General features: G+C 36.5%; 1 protein-coding gene across 4 annotated transcripts in view; it reads left to right on the top strand.

The window, feature by feature from the left end:
- Positions 1–18,702, top strand: part of ccny (cyclin Y) — a 72,631-nt gene that overhangs the window by 1,070 nt on the left and 52,859 nt on the right. The window lies entirely within an intron of this gene.

The raw sequence follows: 18,702 nt of genomic DNA, 5'->3' as shown, positions 1-18,702 counted from the left end.
ACGCTAATACTATGGTATTAGGTAAAGTGCCGTGTAAATGCCATCATGTAGAAGTACCTTGGTATTACCCTACTGTACCATGATAACGCCCTTTCATTTTTGTAAGGTAATCACACATTATGCTAATACCATTACAGTCTTTTACTGCCAGTAGTTTTATCAGTGTGTATTACAAAAATACCATAGTTACTGCAGCAAACCTCCATTTTTTTAACCGTTATTGTCATGCATTATATGATATACAATGTGGTATATAAAAAGTAAGGACTTTACTGTTCATATTTACTAGGGATGCACCGATACCACTTTTTCCAGTGCTCGCCCGATACCGGTACTTTTATTTTTGGTACATGCCGATACCGAGTACCGATATCAAAATGCATTTAATTGCATTCGTAAATGTTTAAAATATTGGGTACAGAAACCAAAAGAGCATGTATGATGTTAGTTAACTTCATTTATCAGATAGATAGTCAAACCCAAATTTATTCAGACACTTTCAACATTTCTCACATTATCACAGTTTATTCACTATAGTTTAGAAAATGGTAATAAAATATGATAAGAACTCAGAGTTAAAATGTGTCAGAACAAATTCAGCTTGATAATGCTAGATAACTTTGATAGAAAGGTATGTAATGGATTACAATAAACCCAAAATTATTCATACAGCGGTCAGGCCGATACCGATAACAGAAAAAAATAGCATTTATCGGCCGATACCGATATGGTGGTCGATATATCGTGCATCCCTAGTATTTACACAACTATCAATACATTGTCGGGTGACCCTTAGTCTTAATGACAGCATATAGTCTCCTGGGCATGCTGTCAACCAGGTTCATGCAAACCACAACATTTTTTCCCAGACTTGGTCTGAATAATTTTTGGTCCCAAATTTGTATCAATTTTACTTATAGTCCACTGTATGAAGAATTTTTGGGTATAATATATCACAGTTTAGTTTATTTTGCTATCCTCATTTACATAAATGAACTATAGTGTCCTACACACACACTAGTAAAAAAAATATCAAAAATGATATCTGGTCTCTGAATAGTTTTTGGTTTGACTGTATATCCTTCTGTTATTTTCACACTTAATTATGCTCATTAAAATGTATTTTACAAGTTTTTGTTACTTTCACTGTTCATTTTTTTTCTCTATGGTACATCATCTTTAATTTAATAGCATTAGAGCTGCTCCATTGCAGCGGCTTAGTACTGTAATCACGCGCTTTGCTGTAATAATGCAGGGAACCACTCATTATAAATCTCCTAACTGTGATATTTTCATAAATAGAAGTCGCGTTTTTTCCATCTGAAACGTACAACGATTTCTTTTCCAAAGCCACTCATATAATGCAGAAACACTCATGGAACAAGCAAAACGCGCAACGCGTTCACGTATTTGTACTGGTGCGGAATGAGAGGGACAAGTACTGTACAGCCTAGCGCATTTCACACAGGCTGTTAGTTTCACTTTCGCCAGAATGCTTAAGGGTGAAAATAAATGACGTTTATAGTGAATGCCCTTATAAATTGTCTTACGATTTGGTTTTAATCCAAATGATGCGTGCTAAGTGAGCGAACATCAATAAAGATCACACAACAGAAGTGTGCGCTCTCTCTCTCTCTCTCTCTCCCTCTCTCCCTCCCTACCATTAAGTAACTTGTGCATTGTTTTACTTACTTCTTTTTGACATATCCGACCGAACTACAAATTTCCAGTGATGTCTGTGAGAAAGGGATATTCACTCGACAAGCTCCCACATGTGCGCCGCCATGCGCTCAATCCACTCAGCGTGCTTTGTTTATCAGTTCACGCACATCAGCTATACAGGCATTAATACTGAATGTTTTATATTCATTGCATACATATACTTCGTAGACATCTTTAATCTCTAATAACTCCATTCTGCTGTCTGTTGTCGGTGTTTCTTTGTCTGAATATGGCACTTATCACATGCTGTGTGGTATCGGCGTTTTGCATTTTAACGAGTACGAGTACAGGAGCTCAGTATCGGGCCCGATACCAGTATCGGTATCGGTGCATCCCTAATATTTACCATAGTATTTACATAATACACCACTATTACCACAAATGTACAATCTTGGAAATGTGCCATCATTTAATAACAATGCATTATTATCATATACTCTAACTTCTAGGTATTTCGAAGAGTACTGTACTGATATTCCCATGGTAGAGTACTGTGATATTACCATAGTAGAATATTATAGGCCTAGTGCTTCTTTGTGGTTTGTTTTACTCATTTACCATTGATAGTACCACGATAATGCAATTTTTGGACATTCATTGTTGATAGTACTGCTGTATTTTTTGAAGTAATTTTTAGTACCATGTAAATGTCTCGGTACAGTAGGTAGAAGTTTCATGGTATTACCCCACTGTGCCATTGCAATGCTCTTACTTTTTTGTAAGATAATGGCATTTTATTTGACATGCACTGTTGATAATGCCATGGTATTTTTGGGAGTGGTTTGGAGAACCATGTAAATGTTGTGGCACTTGGGTATGGTAATCATTCAGTACTATGGTATATATTTGAAGTATCATGGTTTTACCATCTGTTACCATGGTTTTTCCATCTAACGTTACCATAGTACCACCGTAATTCTGACTTTGGTGTTATATTGATTCTTATTGTAGATTTATAGCTGAATGTTTTTGTGTGTGAGTTCACACTTATTCGTTTTCTGAATCTGGCAGTAGATCTGATCTGTGGTGTGCAGTTAATGGGCGTCTGTTGAAATGGAGAGTGGATCCAGCTATGTTCTAATGTAATTTAACATCTAGCTGAATATAGAGGCTGATGAGAGTGTCATGTGTCAGCAGGCAGAGCTCATGTCCAGTTTATGAGGTTTAGCTGATCCAGGACCAGTTATGCTCACTATCACATGATATTCTTCTAGATGTGCAACATGTAAAATCAATAACCAACATATGATCATACTGTAGGTTGGTGCCATGAAACGTCTTTATATGTTGGTTGGTTTGAATTGTTTACATTCATTTCATGACGCTGCCATCATTTAGTAAAGGGCGATTAATGCTCAATTCATGCATTTTAATCAAGCTGATGCTACTTCTTGACCTAGAACTCGTGGGTATTTAGACATTTTAAAACTCGTGGGTAATTTCTATAGGCCTAGTTGATATACATTTTTCCACTTTTTGTAGATCTGTTATTGCTTTTACCATAATTTTCATTTAATTTTTTTACTATTTATTATTTTATTTACATTTTAGTTTTAGCAATTTTGTTGTGTTTTTGTCATTTTATTATTATTATTTTTTAAATAGTGTCTATGCATTTTTTAACATTACTTTTTATTTCATATATAGTTTTAGTTATTTTAGCATATCAAGTTAAACTAAATGAAAATTTAGTTAAACATTTTTAAATATTTCCTTGGCAGTTGTCTGAAATAAAATATGTTTATTTTATTTTATTTCAGGGAACATTTGTTTTATTTTCAAGTAACATTTTTTTTAATGCTTTTAGTTTTCATTTCAGTTGACTGTAACAGCCCTGTTTTGCTATAAAGTATTTATTTTCCCCCAGATATTTTTTTTGTTATATTAAATAATTAAAAAAATCTTTATTCAGTAGCAGCAATTACAAATGTGAGCCCATGTGCGCCCTTCTAAATTAGTCTCAGGTACACTTCTGAAGATGATTTTAAGTTGGTTTAAAGAAGCATATGTACATCCCTAAGTACATTGACATTCAAGTGCTTTTATTGCACACACCCATGATACACTGCACATTGAGGAAGTCCCATATTTCATCACAGCTAGCCCACCCATGGCCGCTGAGCTCTTGTGCCGTGAGAGGAGAAGAATGTTTTGGGTTCGTGGTCAGTCTGTGCCAGTCTCCTGTGATGGGAGAGGAGCTGTACTGTGATTAACACTGTCCATTGTGATTCAGACAGCTGCTGTGTGAATCAGCTTTATTCCACAGAATAAATCAGAGCTCTAGTTCTCATTCTCTCATTCATGAAAAGCTGCTTTATGTTATTGTAGCTGCAGCATAATGCAATATTTTTATCACGTTATCACATTGCTTATATGTCTTTGCATTGAACCTTATTAAAGTATTCCGGGTTACCAAGCTCATTTAACAGCATTTTGTAACATAACATAATGTTGACAGTTTGTTAAAATACTTAACCTCTGGTGCTCTTCGGTCACTCTTGACCGAAAAATTTTCTGTTTTGAATTGTTTTTAAATCACAGCTTCATCAGAATGTTACAAAACTTGGTGCCTTTTATGGCATTTGGAATGTGAACACAAAAAAAAAGTTGAGGGCATGATTCGAGCAGACTAAGTGGTCGTAAATTTTTTTTTTTGTCATACTAGTGGTAGGGGTTTGCAATATATATCGTCTGCGATAATATCGTAATTGTTGTTTTAATGATGTGTGATTTGACATTATCGAGTATTTTGCAAAAACCATTCAAAACATCCCTACAGAGCGCACACATACATTACGTGAAGCCTAGACTAGTGCGTGTGCGCATTTAGTGTGTTTTCTTTCACTGCATGATTCAGTCTATTAAAATGCATTTAGAATGATCACAAATTCAAGACATGATGGCAGAACATTTATATATTTATACCACTTCATAGTTATTCAATTTCACACGAAGAGTGTCGTTTTTCTCCAAAAATTACCATGATTACAAATGTGACATTAAATTCAATAAACAATAAGTTAATTAAGAGACTTACGTTTTAGACACCCTATTGCTTGTTTTTGCTCTATTTCGCCAACAAAAATCATTCCGAATAGAGCCACAGTGCTGTTTTGTGTCTCTGAGCAACATGACGGTGTTTCGTTCCTGAATGAATCAAGCGTTTAAATGATTCGGTTCAATTGCAATGACTCAGTTATTAACAGTGATTTGCTGCCACCTTAAAATTTCGGCTTTTTCTTTCTTTCTTTTTTTGTGTGTGATTTTTAATTTTTTTTTCCATGTTTTAAATCATTTCAAATATCAGTATTCAGCGTTTTATGTTTAATATATCAAAACATTATTTATGCATTTGTAATTGCAGGTTAAATGCATTCATGTCTTGCATTAAACAAAATACATGCGTGTAAATACATCTAAATGCCACTTCAGATGCAGCGTCTGTGTTTATTTAATATGCTTGGTAACAGCCCAAATGTCTTATTCTAATTCCCTGATTAAATGTAAGAATGTGACTCAAAAGATAATGGACACCTTCAGAAAAAAATGGCCTTATAAAGGTAAAAATGCCCATAAAATGCAAAAATCAGTTTAAACTTATTGGAAAAGAATAATTTCTATCAGTATCAACTGACCAGCACACAGAATATGAAGAATATTAAAAACATTAGGAGTCAGCTCTCTTCGGCAGTCCTTAAGGTACCAGCACAATATCACACTTAGCAAAATATCGTCTATTTATCGTTATCGATAAAATCCCAGAAAATATCGAGATATAATTTTTTTGTCAATATCGCACACCCCTAACTAGTGGTTCACCGCAATGACAGAGTGCAAAACCAACACATCCACTCACACACACACACTTATACACACACACCTATGAACTAGGGCTGAGACAATAAATCGATGCATCGCGATTCGTGGATTGATTCTAAGATTTTCGGAATGCATCGTGATTCTCTCTCAAATCAATTCTGAGCTTAGTTTTTAACAACAGATGGTGCTCTAGGCTAGCTTTTAACCACACACTCAAATGTTCATGAAGAAAATCACTTGTGCGTTCGGCTGAGTAATGCAAGTGGTTAAATGTACTTGCACCTCGGCTTTTATGCTTTTATGATGCGAGATTAATGTAAACACAGCCCACTCTCAACCTTTTCGAACTTTATGAATGATTATTTTAGGTTCAAATGGTGCATGTGTAAGGAACTGGAATCAAGCAGAATGCAGCTATTTTAAAGCACACAGTGCCATCTGCTGTTAAAAACTAAGCTCAGAATCAATTCAATCGCGATGCCTTCGGAAAATCTCAGAATCGATGCAGAATCATTTCTCGACTCTCGACTCGCGATGCATCGATTTATTGTCCCAGCACTAGGGTTGTTTTTGGCGGCCTGTTTTAATTTTAGTTTTAGTCTAGTCTTTGTGTGAACCAATTTATATGACAGATTTTAATGTAGGCTTTTATTCATATGTAAACATTGTGAGATAGCTAGTTAAAATGGTAATTAAACAAAGTTTTGATTTTACAGCTGGGTAATTTAGTTGCAGTAGAACGAGATAGCTTGATTTAAAACTTTGAATTGAATAAAAAATGAAAAGGAGGCTAAGCAGTTAATAATAAAATAAGAACAAATAAAGAAATTACTAATGATAGCACAAATAAAAAAAAATCACGATAGGCCTACAGATGAAATAAATTGCTTTTTAGTTTTTCAGGTAGGTCTAACACACTCATTAAGAGATTTAAAAAAAAATTTTTTTTACCAATTATCCAAATAATGTTTAATCCTAGAAAGCTATTATCATCAGAGGACACATGAGCATAGCGGTTAGCAGATCAATGAATGAGAGGGCAACGTTACCAGAGTTGCCCATATACCACACCTTGTTACAGCACAGTAGGGCTATTGCAGACAGAAACAATACTGTACTACATCGATGTTTCCTGTCAGCTTGATTTTTGAGTGAACTTTGCTGTTCCGATGAGCACAAACGGTATATGAGTGGAACACTCACATGGGCCGCGAGCGACTGAGCGGAGCACACACACGCATAGAGCGGGATAATACACACACGCATAGAGCGGGATAACACGCAGAGCGTCACACCACGTGAAAGTGAATCCTGAGCGGTGAACTCATTTTCGGCAGCCGGAATTTCGGTGCATCTGTAATTATTGGCGACATTAGAAATGGATATTATATAATAGCTGCTTTTTTGAACATTTTAGCAATTTAAAAATATTAAAATTGATTTTTTTACACGGCACCCCTGCTCTCGACAGACTGGTTGGGAAACACTGATCTAAATAATGGCGCGAGTGGGTCTTGAGGAAGTGTTGTCGCCTGCGTCTGCGCAGTGCGACCTGATGCAGCCCCTGAAGCGAGACACAGGAAACAGAAATACTGCAAAATAATAATAATAACGCGACTAAACGAGACAAAATAACGTTATAACATTTTGTTTCGTCTCGTCTTGGTCAACGAAAATGAATGAAACCACATTTAGTCTCGTTTTTATTCGTCAACGCTATTGCATTATACATTTAATTATCGTCATCGTCACATGACCAGCATTTACGTCTCGTCTTGTCTCGTTTTCGTCACGTGATAAAGGTTCGTTGACGACGATATTTAGTCATAATTTTCGTTGACGAAAGCAACACTACCCAGCACTACTATGAACTGGTGTGACTGTAACACAGCCAATATGTAAAATAAAAGCAATATTTACTACAATGCAGTAAAAAAAGTGGACAGCAAGGAAGAGGTTACACTCTTAAGCATCAAGAGTGCAAAATAGACACACTCACTCATAAACACACTCACACAAACATACACAATTATACACACTCAAATGAATTGGTATGGCTATAACATATAGCCAAAACGAGTCAGAAAACTGAAAAAAAGGTTGAAATAAGATCAAACCCAGAAGGATTAAGCTGATAAAACATTTCTGCTCATTTTTGTTACATTTTTATAGACTTTTAATGTTTTGTGTAATAAAATGCTTTCTCTGTGTTCAGGTTTGACTGTAGTAATAATAATTCAAAAACTGACGCTTCAAATCAACATTTCAAACAAACATAATCTAAAAAAAAAAAAAATTCTAAACCTTTACAAAAAGTTGTCTTTGAGAATGTCTAAATATATATCCAAACCCACAACTTAAAGGGATACTCCACCCCAAAAGGAAAATTTTGTCATTAATCACTTACCCCCATGTCGTTCCAAACCCAATAGAAGCTTTGTTCGTCTTTGGAACACAATTTAAGGTATTTTGGATGCAAACCGGGAGGCTTGTGACTGTCCCATAGACTGCCAAGTAAATTACACTGTCAAGATCCAGAAAAGTATGAAAAGCATCGTCAGAATAGTCCATCTGCCATCAGTGGTTCAACCGTAACGTTATGAAGCGACAAGAAAACTTTTTGTACGCGAAGAAAACAAAAATAACGACTTTATTCATCAAGTCGTCTTCTCTATGTCTGTCCGCATCACCGTAGCACCATTTTGGAGAATATGAGCTGAAGCAGGCAGCTTACGCTCTTCTGTGTCAGCCGTGCCACAAGGATACGTTTTCTACGAGTATTTGCGTTGTGATTTGAAAGAAAACAGCGCATCCTTGTGGCACGGCTGACACAGAAGAGCGTAAGCTGCCTGCGTAAATGCTGTTTATAGTGAATGCCCCTATAATTTTAGTTTTAATCCAAATGCATGCGCTAATGGAGCGAACAGCAATCAAGATCATGCAACAGATCATGCAACAGAGATGCATGCTCTCTGGCTCTCTCTCTCTCTCTCTCTCTCTCTCTCTCTCTCTTTATACATTCACTCGACAAGCTCGCGCATCTGTGCATCCACGCGCTCAATCCACTCAGAGCACTCTGCTTATCAGCTCGGGCACAGCCGCAATATAGGCGTGAATATTGAATGTTTAACATTATATTAATTACTTACATGTACTTCATAGACATCCTTAATCTCTAATAACTCCATTGCATGCGCTAATGGAGCGAACAGCAATCAAGATCATGCAACAGATCATGCAACAGAGATGCATGCTCTCTGGCTCTCTCTCTCTCTCTCTCTCTCTCTCTCTCTCTCTTTATACATTCACTCGACAAGCTCGCGCATCTGTGCATCCACGCGCTCAATCCACTCAGAGCACTCTGCTTATCAGCTCGGGCACAGCCGCAATATAGGCGTGAATATTGAATGTTTAACATTATATTAATTACTTACATGTACTTCATAGACATCCTTAATCTCTAATAACTCCATTCTACTCTCTGTTGTTCTGTTTTCAGTGTTTCTTTTTCTGGACACAGCTCTGTTCACACGCTGTTTGGTATCGGCTTTTGGTATCGGGGCATTTTAACGATTATGAGTACAGGAGTGCAGTATTGGGCCCGATACTGATACCAGTATCGGTATCGGTGCATCCCTAGTAATTTTCCTAAACAGATTGAACGTTTATATAATTCAGTATGACAATATAGTATAATACACTTTGAATATCCCTTTTATGTAACTCCAGTATCTTTTCAGTGCTAAGAACTTCTTTTGGTAAAAGAGGCAAATCCAGCAAAAAAAAAAATTCTCCTTTCTCTGAGACTCTTATTGTAGCAGGCTGGAACCTTGATAATGCAATATTGTTTCCCAATGGACCAATTAAACCTGTTCAGCCTGTCTCCCTAAAACTGAGTATCAGTCAGCCATCAGATTGGAGTTTGCAATTTTAAACGAGGTCTTACCATGCTACAGATGGTCAGTGAGGCCTAAAGGATAGACGGCATGTAACAGGAGAGTGAAGAGTGAGAAACTTAAGGCACCTGTCTTAAGAGTTAGCAGGATTATGTGTTATCTGCCTTATGGTCTGCTAGCTCTTTCCTTTGCTACTATTGATATTGTTAGAATTTTGACTGGAAACATAAAATCCCTGCATTCACAGTTCCAGACACTTGGTTTGATGTATTTTCTGCACTGCAAGATTGCCGTTTATACCAGGGTACAAATATTTGTGTGTCGTTATGTGTGATGCTGCAATATTATTCATATTTTAATCGGAAAAGCTTTCTGTGATATTAACAAACACTTGTAAATAGTAATGTTCTAGTTTTGATGTGTTGTGGCAGTTGCAGATTTTATGTGACATAATTGGTAGGCTTTATGGTTTTATGATTTTAAATAAGGAAAGAAAAACATTAGGATATTCAAATATTTTAATCACTGATTGGTGCATAGCAACAGTACATCTGCATATTCAAATTTCAGACTGTTTTGCATTTAGAAACAAAGATTTGTGACAGACATTTTAATAATGTATGGACTAATGAACTTGCCTTCTTTTGTTGTAATCCTAAATCCCTGCATTGAATTTACAGAAAAAGTGATGTGAAAGCAACTATTGACTACATTCATTTGGAAAATGAATGAAAAGTCATTTTATAGATTTTATAGAACAAATTAAAGTGTTGTTACTATCGCCAGGTTATTTAATTAATTGGTCTCTGGTCACCCCGCATGGTTCATGAGCTACACAATATAAATGTCCTTGGTTTACACATTGCTTTCCACATGCTTTTACTCATTCATATGATTCTGTACAATATCTATTCTGTTGCCACACCAGTCCTGCAGTGCAATGTGACTCTGGCATGATCGAGAGTGCAGTACAGTAGGGCATTTGTTTGCGAGTACACTGCCTTAGGCTTGTGTTTAGAACTGTGACCCTCCAAATGTGTGACTTGAAGTCAGACATTAGAACTGCTGACTTTCAACCCCGAAGCATCTGTCCAGAAATCCCCTTGTCTCACTTTCCCCAAGTCACCCCAGTGAATCATTAAACATGCTGCCTCCATTACCTTCTCACATCTTCCTCTTCATTAGTCTTGTTCCCTTTATCCAGTGAGAACATACTCCAGGAGTTCTGCTCTGTCCCTTTTGTTATGCTGCTACATATGAGTCAAAATCTGCTAAAGGTTAATGTAACAAAACAAGTAAAAAGTATTTTAAGGGAAAATGAAACATAATTTTATCAAACTTTAATTTATCTTATCCAACTACATTTTATAAAAATCATCTGTCAAGTTCCGAAATCTATGCTTATGTATTCTGAATGAATTGGATGACTACAGGGACTCATCTCAAGATCACTCATTTAACAGTTCATCTATTGCCACAATTATGAAAAAAAAAAAAAGATTAGTCAAGAATAGAAAATCATTGAAAATAGGCAAATCACAAACAACAGAATCAGAATGTGTAGTTTGCGCATAAAAATGTCCGTCAAAAGTAGGGGTGGGAATCGCAGGGTACCTCATGATACGATACAAATCGCGATACATGGCTCACGATATGGTAATATCGCGGTACAGAAATTATGCGATAATCAATATATTGCTAGACAATTCTATAATGATACATCACGATATCTGTCTAACTATGAAAACAAAATGCCTGTGAAAAGGTTAAGTGCAAGTTTTCTCTCTTTATTCAAGTCCTAACTGTTAGAAAGCAGAACAAAAGTTCTGTAAATCAAATTTAACATGCTAAGGAAATTAATCATTTTATTCTTGGACTTACTAAAAGCTTACACTTTTCTTTGTGTGTAAACCAACACCTTTAACTGCTTATCAACTTTATATATAGCCTATATATAAACCTGGTACATTTCAACATCTCAACCTTTCCTCTTCTCTCATCATAAAAACGGAGCCCTGCGCATATGACATGCAGGGGGAAAAAAGCCATTCACATCGCGTGTTTTGCATGCTCAGGTTCGTTATTTCAAATGTAGACGTGCGGCAAGCACACACACTGCACACTTCTGTGCCGCATTACGGCTCTGACGAGGTTTTGTTTCGTCGTCCATGCCATAGGTGCAGATGTTTCTGCCGGTCGGTGCCCTAATGCGCACTTGTCATATCTGAGAGAGAGGGAGAGCATCCAGTTTTGTTGACACAAAACTGGACGCGCCGGGGCCGCTGTCTCCCACTCATATAGTGAGGGAAATTCACCTGCGATCTGAGCGGAGAGGGTAGGCTACTCACGGACTCATTGCTACTCTACTCTAAACTCTGCAATAATAACGTGATCGATGCCTACAGTCCACGCTGATAGCTGTTATGGAGCAGTTTTATCTTTTATCTCCATAAACATATATAGAGCACTAGAGCTAATACAGTGGCTGGAAATCTGTTTATCCTTCGGTTCCTCGTGCTTCTCCATCTTCATAGACAACGTATCATCCCAATACCGTGTTCGAAAAGAAAATGACGTTTAGGCGGGACCCCTAAAGGGAATAAATACGAGATGGGAGGAAAATATATATTTCAATATTTTTCCTCGCAGTTATATAATTGGGTAATTATACTAAATATATATTTCGGCATCAGAGAGCCGCTATTATACCTGGCATTGAAACTGGCATCGTTTTAGTTTCACTTTCACTTTCGAGACTTGCGATCGCACATACTCTGTTTATACTATGGAGCAACAGTACTTGCCACACATTTTACAAGATTATATGTTTGTCAGTGGTACTGAGGATCTGCAAATCATTCGCCATCATCCTCAGTCATCTCTCCTTACTCTGTTTATGTGGTAAGTGAAATTTTATGTACTGTTATGTTTTCGTGTCGCCACATCAGCTAAAGTCTGTCTACACTGGACCATTGAAAATCATTTGAAACTTGTGTCAGCAAATCGAACGCGGCAGCAGTTTACTGTCGGGGATTTGTCGTGTCTCGCCGTGCCACAGCCAGTGTAGACCGCATCACTGATTGTAATGAGTTCTATAGACTGATCTATATATACACAATACATCTCTGTGATAGAACAGTGGTTCTATAGAAATTTGTCACGGCGCGCCGCTCGCGTCCGGTGTAGACATGGTGTTAGGAATCGTGTTTTCCCTTATAAGAATTCACACTTCAGGCACACCCACTAACTCTCCCCCCGCTCGCCCCCGCCCCCGCCAATGTCATCGTCCATCTAATGCCAATTTTGTAGACATCGCCCAGCCCTACCATGAATGTGTTATGTCAATGATTTTAGTTCTAATATTCCAAATGACAGCCAGCTGTTTTGACGGATAACGTGCATAAGGGGTGAAAATAGGTTTGATTTATTTTATTTTTTTTTGCTTCTTTTGCGGAATGACGTTTATTTCATGGCTTAAATACATTATTTTGTTACTCAGAGACTGACAGAAACTGCTTATCAAGAAATGTTACATTTAACTGCCGCAAATTTGTTGACTTTTGAAAATCAAGTTCATGTTTCACCAGAAAAGTAATGGTTTTGGTGCACAAAGTTGTCTCTTATAACAAAAATCTTGTATTTAAACTAGGGTTGCACGATAAATCGCATGCAATGTTTAACGCGCATCTTATCATCTTACTGACGAGTTGCACAAAACCACGTTCATATTCGCGCAATTTTTTGCGCAGCTCGTCAGTGAACAACGGCTCTGTGTAGTTAATGCTGCTCAATGTGAAAGCCCGCAGGTGATGGAGATTTACCGCTGATTACAGAACCGGCTTTCTGACAAGATGCGCGTTAAATATCGCATGAGATTTATCGTACAGCCCTAATTTAAACATGGCAATGCAGATCCTTTTGTAAATAATAGTGACAAGCCACTTTTTAAAATGTTTGTTTCATTATTACCCCTAAAGAGATTTTGACTCGTATACTGATGCCAAAATAACTGAAAGGAAACCAACATAAAAATGCACAACTCCAGAATGTGACAATAGAGAAGTGACAAACATATTCTATTTGAAGATTCTGTTCTAAATCATCTGATGTCACATGAGGGGAAGTGAGCTCAAACAAGACTAATTTTAGCCAACATTCAAGGCTCATATTTGCACTGGCAGAAATGATAGGGAGGTTTGTGTTAATTCCTGCTATTGCAACAGAGCACAGGTCTGGAGATTAGTAGTGTTTTAAAATCCTTCTGGGAAAATACAGCGATGCTGGCAGTTTGGGATGCACTGTATGGGAAGATGTACACAATGGAAGTGTTAAGCGCAAAGTATACTTCAGTTTTGATACAAAATCATATATGGGCATTCAAAACTTTTTAAAGCATGTAAAATGCCATGCAGTGACTACTATGTACGTTTGTCATGATATCTAGTTTATTGAAAATAGACCATTTGAAAGAACTGATTCAGAAGTCTGTCAGCATTTTAGCTACTGAGGTTTAAATCCAAGAAGTTGACCACTCTTATATTAAAGGGGTCATATGATGCTGCTAAAAATAACATTATTTTGCGTATTTGGTGTAATGAAATGTGTTTATGCGGTTTAAGGTTCAAAAAACACATTATTTTCCACATATTGTTTCTCCTCTACGCATCGCCTTTCTGAAACGCGTTGATTTTTACAAAGCTCATCGGTCTGAAAAAGCGAGGTGTGCTGTGATTGGCCAGCTATCCAGTGCGTTGTGATTGGCCGAATACCTCAAGTGTGTGACCGAAATGTTACGTCCCTTACCATATTGTGATATGATGCCCTGTCAGGCCGGAGCGACGAGGCAAAAACATGAAAACCCATTATAAACGAGGCATTCGTTGCATCCAGTGGGGACATAATTATGGATTATAATGACTTATACTGTCTTTTTACGCGTTGCGTTACATCGCGCCGCGCAAACAAAACCATGTCTGCATTTGTGATCGGAGAAATGACAAACAACAAGCCCTGCTCTACACTGCCCAAAAAACTCGCTTTAAATATATAAAATATAAAAACTCTTTAAATATAAAAAACTTACTTACAGTCTTTGAGTCAGAACAGCCGGCATTGTAGTCTACTCTCCCAGGATCAGGAAACAGTCCTCCATAAAATGCGCTGCACACATCTGAATATTTGGGTTGAAGTGTTCTGGAACAGTGTTGTAAATACAACTTAATCACTGATTTGTAGTCGTTTCCATTTTTGGAATGCCAAACAAAGTAGTTTCGCTTCCACAATGAAACAGCGTCACACACGGTGACCTAGAGAGATATTTCCTCAGCGACCAGCACGGATCAGCTCTAGGCATGACGAAGCAGATATCGTCCTCTTTTGGAAGACCAAACAAAGTAGTTTCGCTTTCACAATGAAACAAACAGCGCCTTCACGACATGGCGACGGCAACAATACTACAGCGAGAATAAAAGTTATGCCTTCTTTCTTTGCGTGAACATTTGGGCGGCGTTATGCAAATCTTCCCACATAATGAGGTAGATATGTGGGGGCGTGTTAGAACGAGCCGTTTTAGGTAGGTGTGGCTGACTCTTAACTTTTATAAAGAATATCTCTTTGGATTTGAGACTTTAGTCTTTGCAACTTTACAGATCTTCTTTATGCACCAAGAGCTTGTAACACTCCAAAGAGACAGGACAAATTGAAATCGCATCATATGACCCCTTTAAGAATGCATTCAAATTCATTAAAATGTTTGATAATCTTATATTGCAGATATAATTTTTTATATATTCCGTGTTTAATCCAGCTCTAGTCCAGTGTGAGATTTTGTTGCAGTTTCCTCAGATGCTTTCTAAAGCAATGACTTTAGTGGAGGAAAGTATGAGTACGCCGAAGCCAGACAGGAGAGTGGATATGAGATGGCCGTGAATGTGGAAAGACTGCTGATCTGCACTGCTGACTGACTGCTTTAGCTGATGACAAACCTCAGCAGAAATTAAAGTGCATCTACATAAAATGAGTCAGCGGTGAAAACGCTCTCTAATCGTTCTTAATCACTGTCAGTCTTAGTCATGAATGAACCCGACTCATGTTTGACATTTGACATTTTCTCACTGTGATTTTGTCCTCTGAAGGAAATGACATACAGGAAGTGCATTGGTTTCGCTCCCTCACACGTGTCTGTGTGTTGTGTGCTAGATTGTTTCATACGAGCTGCAGAAATGTACAGGTTTTATGGGGTTTTGTGAAATATTCAAAAGTCTTTGCTAGGACTAGGAGATCTAGCCAAAAATGATTAATCTAAAGCCATTTTACAAGATTCGGAAGCTAAAATTTTGTTCAGAGGTTTCTTAAAAGTTTTTTTTCATTTGGCAAAAATTATGAGGCACTTTAAAGCAAGTTTGCTAAATCAAATTTAAATTTAAAATACAGTAGACATATAGAAACAAATGATAGATATGTTTTAGGTTGTGTTCATTATATTTATTTATTTATTTTTAATATGTTCCAATGCAATATTTACATACTACTGTTGAAAAGTCTCTTCTACTCATCTAGGCTGCATTTATTTGATCAAAACAGTAATATTGTGGAATATTATTACAATTTTAAATAACTATTTTCTATTTGAACATATTTTAAAAGTAAAAGTAATATTTTTATGATGCAAAGCTGAATTTTCAGCATAATTCTCCAGTCTTGCTCAAAAACATTTCTTATCATTTTCAATGTTGAAAACAGTTGGAAACCGTGCTAAATTTATTTATTTATATTTTTCAATATTCTTTGATAAATAGTAAGTTCAAAAGAACAACATTTTTTTAATAAAAATATTTTTTTGACATTATAAATGTATTTCCTGTCACTTTTGATAAAAGAAAATTATTAAATTCAAAAAGAATGAATGAATTAAAAAACAAATAACTGACCACAGACCTTTGAATATGTTTTACTTTTTAGATGAAACATTAAAACATTTTAGATTAAATAAACTCTATACGTTTTTGTTACTGAGGGTTATTTAAGAGATGTTAACATATGTGGATTGTGGTTTTCCATATTCATAAGTGACAGGAGCAGTGATTGCAATCTTTGGGAAGTTTAATGGGCAAATAAAAAGCACATTAAAATCATTGCAGTATTCATGGTGTAGGTTAATGTTGTAATAATTAAATAATATTGTGTATATCATAAATCACACAGCCATGAGTTTCTTTGTTGGTGTTTTTTTTCCCGCAAATTAGTCTCTCGTGTTTCACGTGGAGTCCTTTTAGAAGCAGTTCTACCCACATCCATGCTTATGTTTCTTTGCCTACTTTCCTAAGTAGGTCTGTAGACAGTCTGGCCTGAACTTATCTGCATACACATGGGCAGCTGACCTCTTTCCAAACCACTTTCTCAGATTCACTCTTGTAGGTCAGCGGATGCCCCTCTTTCTTTACCTCCCACTTTTGTGCGAGTGAATACATGATATACTGTCCTCATGATCACATTTCCTCTTATTTTATCATACTTTCAGTATGACTAGGTTTTGTTGCAGGAAAGCATATTAAAACTGATTTACTGCTCTTAGAAAACATCAAAGGTGAGCGTGACCAATTCCTCAATGGAGATGTGTGATGTGGCCGACATAGATTGCTGCTTTATTCAGTATTGTAGCCCTGGAAACCGCTGATAATGCCAGCAAGGTGCTCTGAATGCTTTCATGACGTGTGGAATATATTAGCTTGTCAGCATAATCCTTCCCTGTCGATGCTGATTTGTGAAATATTCTATATATGAGTGGAAAATGCATGAATGGTTTAATACATGCTCGACCGTTTAGTGACTATTTTAACACGTATACATACATTTTTAATTAAAGTTAAGTAACAGTAAGGTTTTTAATATTTCTGAAAGTCTCTGCTGACTAAGGCTGCATTTGTTTAATTAAAATACAGTAAAATCAGTAATATTGTGAAATATTATTATGATTTAAAATAGTTTATTTTTATAATGTATTATAAATATTTTAAAAATGTAATTAATTCCTGTGATCAAAGCTGAATTTTCAGCATCATTACTCCAGTCTTCAGTGTCACGTGATCCTTCAGAAATAATTCTAATATACTGATTTGCCGCTCAAGAAACATTTCTGATTATTTTCATTGTTAATATTTTGTGGAAATACATTTTTTAGGACACTTTGTTGAATAGAAAGATAAAAGGAACAATATTTATTATTGCATCACTGATAAGAATGGACGCGCGTATGTCTTTCTGTGGGTCACTTACTTACAGCCTACTTGTCAAGTATTCGTTTAGTTTCAGTTAATTTTTGCGACACGTTTGAAAATGAAGATCATAGAGACCGAGGCGGCAGACAGAGCACCCTGTTTGTTTTCTTTATTTTACAAAAGCACAAAGTTTTGTTGTTATTATGAGTGCATAAAAAATAGAAGTAGACCCTTTACAGATTCAATTGATGTATTCCTCTTATCTGTATGATCAAAAATGACTGAGTAATTTAAGTTCCTTTAGGGGTTATCAGAAAAAAATGCCACAAAACACGCCGGCGCATTTGTCGACCCCAGATGGCTAAAAAATATTTAATTAATTGTATTCAATAAATAAATAACCCACCTACCCCAAACTTGTATATATTTTTGTGTATAATAAATGTTATATTCAATCGGATGCTTAAACATGTGGAACTCAGTTGACTAGTTTCCAGATAAATGTCGGGAAACATTAAAAGTGTGCTCTTTACAGGAAACACATGAAACTTCAGCATTTAAAAGGTTTGTGGGAATGGATATGAGTCGTAAAAGCAGCAGGAGGAGGGAAGCCTGGGGCGCTGGGCGGCTCTGTTAAAGACTCGTCATTGCGCTGCATTTTCAAAGGATGAGTTGTGTGAGATCCTCCCGTAAAGCCGTCGTGGGAAGATCAGTGAATGTGGGAGAGGGTGCATGTTCTTCAACGTGAGTCTGCACACTTGGATATGTTTTTCAGACGTAAGACATGGCCTTGAGGCAAACCTAGACACTGCTTTGAGGAGTTTGACTCTTGACATACTGCCAAATAATCAAACGTTTGAAATTTGAGTGTGTTTGATCTTTTGTGGGAAACCTTGTGGTCAGAACAGACACTCTGATAATATCAGTTTTCAGATGGACTGCCAACACTATATAAAAATATTTGAACAAAGAACATGCTACTACTACTACTGCTAATAACGATTAATATATATATATATATATATATATATATATATATATATATATAT

This window comes from Sinocyclocheilus grahami, unplaced genomic scaffold (genome assembly GCF_001515645.1).
Source record: "Sinocyclocheilus grahami isolate Dianchi unplaced genomic scaffold, SAMN03320097.WGS_v1.1 scaffold98.1, whole genome shotgun sequence".
Lineage (NCBI taxonomy): Eukaryota > Metazoa > Chordata > Actinopteri > Cypriniformes > Cyprinidae > Sinocyclocheilus > Sinocyclocheilus grahami.
Note: the sequence above shows the minus strand (reverse complement) of the source record. Positions and strands in the feature narration are given on the sequence as shown.